The sequence below is a fragment of the Meleagris gallopavo genome, chromosome 9, assembly GCF_905368555.1.
Source record: "Meleagris gallopavo chromosome 9, MGAL_WU_HG_1.1, whole genome shotgun sequence".
NCBI classification, from domain to species: Eukaryota; Metazoa; Chordata; class Aves; order Galliformes; family Phasianidae; genus Meleagris; species Meleagris gallopavo.
The window spans coordinates 15474258-15484544 of NC_139412.1; the positions used below are offsets into that span (position 1 = coordinate 15474258).

General features: G+C 52.1%; 1 protein-coding gene across 4 annotated transcripts in view; it reads right to left on the reverse strand.

The window, feature by feature from the left end:
* Nucleotides 1–3079, reverse strand: part of STAG2 (STAG2 cohesin complex component) — a 70060-nt gene extending 66981 nt beyond the window's left edge. For 3 of the 4 annotated variants that reach the window (XM_085230892.1, XM_085230888.1, XM_085230891.1), the window contains exon 1: nt 2938–3079. The gene's annotated coding sequence lies outside the window, so the exon portion shown is untranslated. Of the gene's footprint in view, nt 1–1136; nt 1277–2937 lie in introns of those variants that run through there. The other variant, XM_085230890.1, reaches the window with a different exon arrangement.
* Nucleotides 3080–10287: the final 7208 nt, after the last annotated feature.

Below are 10287 nucleotides of genomic sequence, written 5' to 3' on the forward strand. Positions count from 1 at the left end.
ATTCCAGAAAACCAACCCCCCTATATTTGCCTGCAGCAACAAACTGAGGCAATACCACTACAGATGAGAATGACAAATGGGGACACTCCAATCGTTCTAAATTTGAACTGCAAATGGCAAAGAACAATCTAATAAAAAGGTTCACAGCACTCTGATGCTAAAGTCATCCCATGATTTAACTAACTCTCCTGGACTTGCTTCCACCACCAAGTGCTCACTTTCAAGTGGTCTGTAGCCTGCAGCAATCTTCTATAGACGACTGCAGTACCATGTAATATTCAAGAGAACCTGTCCACATTGCTTTGTTTAATACACAAAACCTAAAAACGTTGATGCTGTTCATAGACTGGGCTGAAACAGAATAAGGAGATCACGTATCAGTGTTATCCACATGGCTTCCAAGTGGGAATGATTTCATTCTACACATCTGTGTTTTTAAATACATTAGGATGTAAACCAGGATTGCTACGTATTTATGGAATTTGAGTTAATGACCAGATAGACTAATATTCCTATTTTAAAAATTGAACACTCTATAAGCAAATAACAAGTTTTGAACTAATTATTCTAATAAGCTATGAAGCTACCAACCTTTTGTAGATACAAAGATCCAAAATATATTCTATGCACTGAACTCTGAGCACTATGAACCCTTTTAGTGGCATTGGTGAGCTCTGCTTTCAGCTGCAAACTATGGAGACCTGGTGAGCCAAAGAGCCATCCACAACTTGAGCCAGAGTGCTGCGGCAGGGCACCAGCCGCCCTCACAGCACTCATCGGCTGTACTCGGCTCTGACTTCCTGAGAATGTAAATGAGAGGAAGAAAACCATGCACACAACTTTGGCCCAGGTAGGCAACATGGGAGGTGTCTGAGCGTGATGAAATTCCACAGCCAAACTTACGTATCTCCCCAGCCCCAGTGTTATTTCCTGTTTGTTTACCCAACGGTAAACTCACTGCAACAGCCCCAACTTCCCAGATTTCCCTCCCTGGCTGCTCAAAGGGCACAGGACGGCGGGGCCCTGCTGCCATCATCAGAAGTTCACCCGTGCAGGGAGCGCTGGGGGCGAGCAGGCGGCACCAGGAAGGCGCAGACGAAGGCCCGCGTCGCACTATCGCTGCGGTATTCGTGTACCTGCGGTAACTGACCCACGCGCGGGCGTTCTGGCGAGCGCCGGGCAGATCCACGCCCCAGGAACGGCAGGAAGGGGCGGAAGGACGGCTCTAGGGGAGGGGGCACGGAAACGGGCAAGAGCCGGGCGGGAAGCGCCCAGAAGCGGCGGGGAGCCGCCGGGACCCGGCGGCGGGAGGCCCGCCGCGCAGCGGGAAGGGCGCAGCACCGCTCGGCTCCTTCGAAACGGGGCTCGACGCCGCCGCAGGGAGCGCCGAAGCGGCCGCGCGGGGCTTCGAGGCCGGCGCTCCCGGCGGCGTTCCCTCGCCTCCCGGCCCCGCAACCCGCACGGCACCGGGGCCGCGGGCCGGAGCTCGCCGGGCGACGGGAGGAAGCGGCCGCCTCCCGCCCGCTGCCGGCCAATGAGCGCCGGGCGCGGGGCGGGCGGGGCGCGGAGGCGCCCGGCGGCGGAGCAGGCCCGGCGGGGCCGCGCGTGACGCACTTCGGTAACCCGAGTCCCGCCCGGCGCCGCGCGGCCCCGGCCCGATGGGCCCCGGGAAAAGGGGGGGGAGCGGGCGGGCTGCGGCGGGAGGGGCACCGCTTCCGCACGGCCCAACATCGAAGGGAAGGCGGGCGCGGGTTGGGGCCGGGCAGCGCGAAGAGCGGAAGGGCGAGCGGGGCTCCGGGAGCCCGCGGGGAGCCGAGCGCGGAGCTAGGGGAGAAACCGACCGCGAACGCAATAATAAAAAGGAGAAGCCCCGAGCTCCCGGCCGCTCCGAGCTCCGCACCGCGTCGGCAGCCGGAGTTGGATCGGGGCTTTATTTTATTTTATTTTGTCCGTCAGTCCGCGTACAGAACACGAGCAGGGCAGCAGCTCAGCCGGGCGGCCGTGCAGGGCGGAGCGCCCCGAAACAAAAGTGGCGCCAAAAGCCCCCGGCACGGCTGCGGACCTTCCGCCTCCTCCTCCTCCTCCTCCCCCATCACAGCCGCTCAGGCTCCGGCTGCACCCCGCCGCACACGGCCCGGCCCGCTTCGCACACACAGTCAGTCAGTGCAATCACCACCGGCAGCGCCGCGCCGGCCCGCCCGGCTCTATGCGATGCGGCGGCCGCCCCGAGGGGCGGCGAGGTCCCACAAAGGCCCGGCCGCGCGAAGCGGGGCAGCGCAGCTATACCGGGCGTCGTCGGGGCGGGCAAAAGAACGGCCCGGGCCTTCGGAGCGCTCCGGCCGGCCCCGCTCCGAGCAGAAGGAGCCGAGGAAGGACCGCGTCGCGCCGAGCCGCGGCCGGGCGCCGTCGGGCGCGGGCCGCGATGTCCCCGCACGGCCCGGCTCGGCCCCGCGGCCGCCGCTCCGTTTCCCGTCGCCCTCCTCCGCTCCGGCCGTGCCCTCCCCGCCCGGCGGCGCGCACACAATGCCCGGGTCCTCCATCTTGCCGGCAGCCGCCGCTCGGCTCGGGGGAAGGGGGAGGAGGAGAAGGAGGTTCTCCATTTTAGCTCGCCGAGCGCCGGGCCCGGCCTGCCCGCGGCCCACCCCGGGGCGGAGGAGCTGTGCCCGCGTGCCCCGCGCCGAGGGGCCGCTTTCGGGGCCCTCCGCTCTCGGCCGCTCTCGCGCCCCCTCCCCGCCGAGCGCGCCGGGGGTGGGGGGGGCCGCCGCGGCGCGGGGCCCGGAGCGTTTTGGCGGCTCGGCCCCGCCGTCCTCCATCTTGGCCGCGCCGAAGCCCCGCGGCCCGCCGCGCCCCGGCCCGGCCCCGCTCCGCCGCCGCGCGCCCCGCTCCCGCGTCCCCCCTCCAAACTTCCAGAAGCTTCGCCGCCATTTTCTAACTTACCTTGCCCAGCGTCGGCGCGGGCGGCGAGGAGGCCCGGGCGCGGCGCCGCGCTCCTCCGTTCCCGGCTCGGCCGCCGCTCGCGCGCCCGGCCCGGCCCGGAGACGTGCCGGCGGGGGGGTCTGGGCCCGGCGGGGAGCGGGCAGGTTATTTAATTTGGCGGCGGCGCCGGGGATTGTTTGGGGTGTTCGCGGCTCGGCGGCTCGCGAGCGAATGGAGGCCGCAGGCGCCACCTGGCGGCCGCCGGGCGCGGCCCGCTCTCCTGGGCGTGGGGCGACATCTGCCGGCCGGCCGCGGCGAGCGGCGCCGCGCGGGGTAAACAAGGCGCTGCGCATGCGCGCCCCGCTCTCCGGCTCGTCCGGGCGCGGAGCCCCGGCGCCGCGGGGCCGCGCTGAGGAAAACGCCGGGCGGGGCCGAGCCCCGGGAGGAGGCGCGGCTGCCGGCTTCGCTCGCGGGGCGGGATTGGGTGAGCGAAGGGCGAGAAAGGAAGGCCTCCGGGACGGCCGGCGCTGTCCGCGGGCCCGGCTGCGCTCCGCGCGGTTCTTCTCGGGCGCCGCCCGCCGCCCCTCGGAGCGCAGATCGCGCGCAGGCGGCACGGGGCGCTTCGGCACGGCGCACCTACGCGCTGCTTTCGTCTCTCAACTCAGTTCGTTTTGTGTTCTGCTGTTTTTTTTTTTTCCTGGCCTTGTGCAACGCTGAGCTCATAAGCTCGTGCTTCCACCCCGCAGCACCGCTGCCCGCCGGTGGGCTCCCACAACTTGGAGCTTACCTGTAAAAATGAGCGATTTTTTTTTTTTCTTGTGTTTTTCATCTCTAAGTAGACTCACATTTGAGTCTTTGAGAGCATATCTGGAAATAAAAACAAGTTCTATTTCTTTTCCTGTCTTGTGCAACGCCCAGGACGGTGCCAGTGCTGTGTGCTCACTGCGTTACTTCTGTAGGAAAGGTTGGAAAAAAACCGCGAGTGAAGAAAATGAGGAGAAAGGTCCCCTTCTAGGGAACGTGAGAATCCTGAGCGCCAAGTCGTAAGCCAGTGCTGCAGGTTTGGCTGCAGTGACAGCGGCTGTTATCTTCAGTGTGAGCTGCCGCTGTGGAGAGTGTAGATAGGTGTGGAAATTGTGAATAAAACACTGTTGAAAAAAATAAAAATACAAATAAAAACATATGTCATAAATTTAATCATAGTGTGTGTGTATATATATATGATACATGGTATTAAACTACACATGGAAAAAGATCAAAAGGAGCTGAGCCTATTTGTGTTGTCCCCACACCAAGTCAGCTTCTGACAGCTGCCAGACTCCTCCATGAGAATAAACAGCATGCTCCCAAAGCCAATGCTTTGCCTGCACAGTTTCAGTAGTGGCGACTTGTACTAAAACCCAACATTCAGGCAAGATTGTAAGACTTTACTGCAAGAGCTGGAGAAGCACAGGGCGCTCCAGGCGGCCTCAGTCAGCTGTGTGGAAAACCTAAGTGCTCAGATACACGTCAGGTATGCGGTGCGTTGAGAAAACGCTGCAGTTTGACGCGCTTGACCTCATAGCTGAGATTTTTTTAGGTAATTGTGTTTAACAATGAAAACGTGACATTATTCTGAGGGTGCGGTTTTGAAGGAATGCATGCACAAGTGCTGACAGCGCCGTGGCAGGTACAAAAGCTGACTCAGACCTTAAAAGCTCAGATTCATAACACTTCTGCACGTCCTGACTCATCTGACAGTTGGTTTTGTGCACTTGTGACAACAGCTCGTGGAAGCTCTCCAGAGACCCGACTCCAGGTGCAGCAGCACAACGCCAATCACTGGGCACACAGACCAGGAGGATTTCCACTCCCTCCCAGTTGCTCCATTCATCTGCAGACACTGCGTAAGCAGAACTTGCATCATCAGAGAGGTGGGATGGGCCATTTCTTTCCAGAGAGATTGGTTTCTTTTTTTTTTTTTTTTTTTCCTCCTTCTGCAAACCACATCATTTCTCAGATGCTATTTAGGGTACAACTGCACAAACAGTTCAGTCAGCACAACTGGAGGTGCAGGAGCTCCTCAAGGCCCTGAAAGTGCCTGCTCTGTTCTGGAGGACAGAAGATCGGGTTTTTCTTCACTCAGCTGCACCCAGGAAGAATTCGTCCTACAGAACCACGCTGAGATAATAAAATAAACAGAAAACAGTTTAAATGACACACACCTGAAAAGCAACCACAACAATCTCAGGCTGTGTATAGGAGACATACATATATATATATAGGAGATATATACTGGAGACAGAATAGCGGAACGAGTTCTGAACCACAACATTTGTTGTGGAAGACAAAAGGCAAAAAAGGCTCCACAAAGAGCCCACATTCTGCTTTTTTTCCCCAAAAACAAAATCATTCTCCTGAGCCCAAGTCTTCCAACACCTATAGCAAGAGGGAAGATGTGATGAAAAGCCCTTCTTGCTACGTAACCACTCTTTTCTAAGAACAGTTCCAGATGTGTTTTGACCCATTTTCAAAACTTGTGAAGGAACCAAAGAACATCCTGAAGGCTCTATGTAGAACTTCAGCATTCCAGCATATTCTCCGATAAAACAACAACTCCAAAATCTGTTATCCAAGCATAAGGAAATAGAGACGTTTTACAGCTCTCACCTCACTAAAGGGTTTGTATCTGACAGAAGAGCTGTGAGAAAGATGGGAGGAGAAAGCACTTTATGGGACGACATCACCTTTCTTACAACAGTCACTCTTAAGACTTCAAAGTCCACCATTGCGGATAGTGAGCCCAATTCAGAGATGATTTAACAATGACTTTTACAACAGGGATTGTTACAACACTTGATCCAAAGAGAGCTCTTGATCAGTCACCCATTTAAGAAACAGTGCTGGGAGGGGGCAGATACTGAACTAGTTCCATGTCTGATTAATGGCCAGAGCTCCACCAGCAGATCAGAACACCCGCAAGCTGCCAGATGGCTGATTCATTCTTCCAGGCAGGAGACTCATGCTCATGTTGCTCCCTTTTCTTTGAGAGCAACAGAATAGGAAATTGCTCTGCAATTCTGTTTCCTCTTCTCTATTTTTAAAAATAAATAAATAAAAAAGCACATCCCTTGGCCATTCCTTTTATCTTTTCTAAAGACTTGCTTATAAGAGTTGGAACAAAAAGAGGAGGAAAAAAACCAACAGAATTAGTGCACTGGATTAATTCCAAGGAGAGGTGGTGACCTTGATCACCTGTATTAAATAAGCTACAGCCATATTTTTATCTGTCTTGCTGGGGACAGAGACAAAAAGCAGTCTTCCCAGTCCAATTTTCTTTCTCCAGTTTCTGAAACTGACTCAATCACTCCAGGGAAATCTGCTCTGAAACCTTTTGGAGATGAGCTATTACATAAGAAACTAAAATAAAGACCAAAAAATGGGTTACTTTCCCCTAACTCACAGGAGAGAGATTTCACATCAGTAGCTCCTTAGGCCTTCCCTGTTCTGTGAATAACTTCTTCCTTTTGTGGTTTACATAAATCACCCTTTTTGCTCCTGTTTTTCACCAGTCCTTTCCACCCCACTCAGCTCTGAATTTTCTTGGATTCCATTTCTGCCCAACGTGCTCCCAGACCCACAGAGGCGTGTGGAGTCACAGCTCATAGCTTTGTCACTTTTGACTTTGCTTCATTCTTGGTTCTAGAAATGAATTTAAACTCTAGCAAGGCATAAATGCCTTCCTGCCATTTCTTTCCTCAGCTGTCCGCCTGTGCCACTCGTTTGCCAGGGCCCTGCTCTCGTTCCCATATTTGAGGTTCTTGCAGCTAGTTCTCATTCTTTGAGATAATAACCCTGCAGCCACATTTTAAAGCTTTCATCATTAAACTGTGTAAAGGCAAGCTAAATATTGGGAGGAAATAATGAAAAGCCCTTTTCCTAGTTAAGAGGAGCTGCTTTCACTGCAGGCATGACTTCAGCCTTACAGATCTGACAGCAGTACCACTCCAGCCCTCCACTGAGCCAAGGGCAGGATCTACTCCTGTTCCCAAAGTAGGAGGCTCCAGGGGACAGAAGCAAAGCACCCACCCAAGCAAAGGGATCACGGGACAGGGAGTGCTTTGTGAGTCGGGCACCGTAGCAGTATTGGTGACAAAACCTGCAGAATGTGTACACGGGGAGGCAGGAGACAGACTGTCCGACAACAAAAAGATGGAGTGAGAAGCAGACGATGGCTGCCACGAGGCTAGGTGGGCCCAATGGCAGCAGCTAGCCCTGAGCAAAGAAGCAGCTTGAGTTAGGACAGCAAAAACTGTGCAGAGACCCCACAGCACTGTGAACACACAGGGCTGCTCTGCTCCCAGGAGCGTGCAGCACACAGCAGTTCTCAGCTGCTCAGCTTTGTAGAGCCATAGGCCTCTCTGAGATGATGACACGGAACCGGGCTTTACCTGAGAAGGGAAGGAAGGCAGCTGGCTTGTGGTTAGGTGAGTAGAACTGGGACAGAAGCATTGTTCTGCAGCTTAAACTCTGCCCAGAATCACAGAGCAAAACGATGATAAACAAGTGAAGTCAAACATATTTATCTTTAAATTGTCATCAGCAAGCTTTGAAGAAAATGATCCATCAAATAAACAAGTCAGCTCCCTCCTGTCTTTTCAGGCAAACAGCCATTCTGGACGTTGACAGTGGATCAGTTTATGTTGGTCTTTTCCCCACAAACTGCTGAGGCCAGAGCTTGGGGAGTGCTGCGGTGGGAGCATGTGCAATGGGGGTCGGTGCCTACAGGACAGATAAGGTTAAGGAACAGATTACTCCTTCGGATAAGCTTGCATGGTTTTCTGGGCTGACTTAGCAGACTCCCAAAGTTCTACCTGTATTTTGTCACCGTTTCCTTTCATTTAGTTTTCATCGTCAATCAGCTTCAAGGTTTCTTCCTGAAAGCCTGCTCTCCTCTCCTTCCCATCCGGTGTGGGGCTCAAGGGTGTTCTTGCTGCCTGAACTCTCTGACACAGCACAAGGTACAAGCAAAGCAAAGTGTGATCTGGTCACTGAGCTGTAATCGAGATTTTCTTTTAATGAAGCGAGGCATGACAAGTAGCAGGCAATGCAACAGTTCGTTCACGACATCTTGGCAGTTTGCACAGATGTTCAGAACCGTTAAGATAAAAATACTTTTTCAGAATGCAACTTCCTTTAGCAGGATTACAGAAGTACTGCAAGCCTCAACAGCAGCAGCTGAAGGGCTTCTCTCTCCACAGGGCCTGGGAACACTCAGCACTGAGGACAGCAGATCCCATCGGCTCTCCCATGTAACACTATCAGGGTCGGGAACTGGAAAAGGAGGTAAAGCCAGTCCTGGATTCAGAAACACAACTCTCTTATGCAAGAGTTCCAAGAGACTACCACAGCTTGACACCTACCTTTGAAAAGCCCATATTGAGAAGATAACTATTTGCTTTAAGTGATGAATCTCATCATGCTGTGCAAAAGTAAGTTATGCAATTAGTAATCATCCAAAGGCAGCTAAGTAGTTTTCATCTATCCTGCAGTACCACATACCTGCAACAAAGTTAATAGCATTTTCTTCCAAATTTTCTCAAGGATTTTGTTTAGCCAAGCAATTTATCGCTGGCAATGTACTGCCTTCTTCCCTGCCCCAGGAAAAAAGTGAGTTTTTGTGCTATGTCAGTCACAGAGCTGTTATTCTCCGAACCAACGTTTGTAATTTAACTGTAATGTTGACATCAGTATTGCTTAAATATGGAGTCCTGGTTAAAGAAATTGAGGATGAATTGCTGAAATTCAGTTTTAGTGTATAATCACAGGTCACTGGCCTCCTCACAGAGAGCCACATCACAGTTACGGCTCGGTAATTTCTCTACAGCAGCACCAGCACATCCCTTGAAACTGCCCAACAGTGGCTCACAGAGACAGAGGGTACTGTCAGCAACCCACAGCAGTGTGAAGGCACAGCTGAGGAGAGCTCTTCCTCATCAGATTTCCTAGCCACTCAGCAAAACTCAATCACACAGAACACAAAACTAAAAGGGGGTGAGGGCAGGTTGAGCATTAACTGATAGTTCAGTTCCACGAGGGCAATCTCACCAGACCAGTGGCGGTATGGAGAAGGCAGCCAGCACTCTTCTAAAGCAGGTCCTGCAGGTAAGGCCAGCACAGGAGACACAGTCCCACACGCTGCCCTGGCACACCCAGCCTTCCTGCTGGCAGGAGTTGATCTTGCACCGAGCGGAAGGTCAAAAAAGAACACTGTTCAACAACTTGCTCACTTACCTACCTCCACAGAAAAATGCTGCTAAAGCCAGACAGATCTCCATGTTCTTCACTCTGTGGCCTTTTAGGGTGGGCCTTGCACATGATGCACTACAACTCCCATGCTTTGAGAGGCAGGGCAGATTCTCTTCTGAGTAGTTACTCGATCTGATGGTCAGCAAATTGTATTCCATCTTGTACAATTTAATTCTAGTATACAACACTTCAGCTTGAAGTCTTCCACAAATGCAGTAATCAAGTGTTTGCATTAACATCTCACCCAAGTGATTTCATTTCTAATAGCCTATTATATTTCATTTTATTAATTTTAATAAAAATCAATATGAAAGCTGACTTTAAAAACCCACATCCTCAGTTAACAAAAACGCTTTGAAAGCTTCAAACTATTTGTCCTGTAGCTCCAGGCCACGCACACAGCTAACCAAAATATGCATTTGGGTATTCGTCGTGGTCAAAACTACTTATGCAATATTAAAAGTTTTAAAAAACAAAGCTGAATTCAAATAAAGTCCTCAGCAATCAATGACATTATTGTTATGCTATGGGCTGTGGATTAAACCCAAAACAAATTAAAAAAAAAAAATTATGGAGGCTAAGCATCTGTGCATCTGTGCAGATACCAGCTACAGCAATCTGTAGGATAAATCAGGATGTATTTTGGGCTCCATATTTCAAGGCACTGAGAAGCTGCTAAAGGTATAACAAAAACTTTATTTTTTTTCCTTATTTTGTTCTGGTATTCTTAAATGAGGTTGCAATTTCCATGGTTTTTTTTTTTAAATAAAACATTCCAGAATATATTAAAAACTCTTGTAAATCTCCCACATAGCTAGAGCAGCAAATAGCTCTACTGTTGTCAGCAAAATGGAAATAAGACTCTATGTAGTAACCAGTAAAAGAAAGCGACCAAATATTGGTACCTGACTTTCCTCCACAGCTCTTAATTCCACACAGCTGCTAAAGAAACCAACTTCCAGGCATCTCTGTCTTGCTACCAGCTTTCCTTCCAAAGGCCCTGTGGTTCTGTTCCATTTATTTACATCCTTCATTTCTCTCTCTTTAAATACTCAGCTCAGTATCAGCGTCTGCTCCTTTAAG